Raw genomic sequence first — 840 nt, forward strand, 5'->3', positions numbered from 1 at the left:
ATAAAGTTTATTATTTCATAAGTTCATCTAATTAAATATAAACAATACTTTAGACTCATTAGTAAGACATAAATGCTAGATCAAATAAAAAAGATGGTTGTGGTCTTCCACTATTGTGAATATTATGTTTATTGATCTCTCTGCTGTTGAAGGCTTACTAGGTACTTTGTCTTCTAAACCTCATTAAGCCTGGATAAAAAATTTAAATGGTCAGTGTTAATCTTTTATAATCTATTACTTCATACCAAATGCATTTTCAGAACAAAGGATAAAAGCTGGACAGTGTCATGTTAGTATGAAGAAAACTGGTATACTGTCATGATTGAAGACATTCTATGCAGTAGTTTAAGACCAAAGGCTCAGAAGACAGCCTAACTAGGTTTATCCTGGCTTCAGTAGTTACTAATAATGAAATTCACAGTGCTATTTAATTTGTCTATTCCTCAGCTTTTTTTGATCTAACATGGGAACAATAGTTAATCTAACACTGAATTCTGTGAAGGTGAAAAATGAGATAATACATACAAAGTTTTTAGCATAGAAACTGGCACATAACTTAATCCTGAAATTGATTAGATTTGTAAATCTATTACAGAATGAAATAACAGAAATAGAAGATCCTATGCCCAAGAATATTTAAACTGTTCAAACATTCAATGAGTTTGAGCAATGAATTAGTTAAACTACCTGACTTTGGTACTAGTATTTTGAATATAGAAGACAATTTTTTATAAGGCTGTTTAATAAGTGTATGGAATGAATTTTGGTATCAAATCAATTTTTTTTAATGTTTTATTTATTTTTAGGAGAGAGAGAGAGAGAGACAGCGCGAGCAGGGGA

The sequence above is a fragment of the Hyaena hyaena genome, unplaced genomic scaffold (assembly GCF_003009895.1).
Source record: "Hyaena hyaena isolate Hyena2069 unplaced genomic scaffold, ASM300989v1 scaffold_1264, whole genome shotgun sequence".
NCBI classification, from domain to species: Eukaryota; Metazoa; Chordata; class Mammalia; order Carnivora; family Hyaenidae; genus Hyaena; species Hyaena hyaena.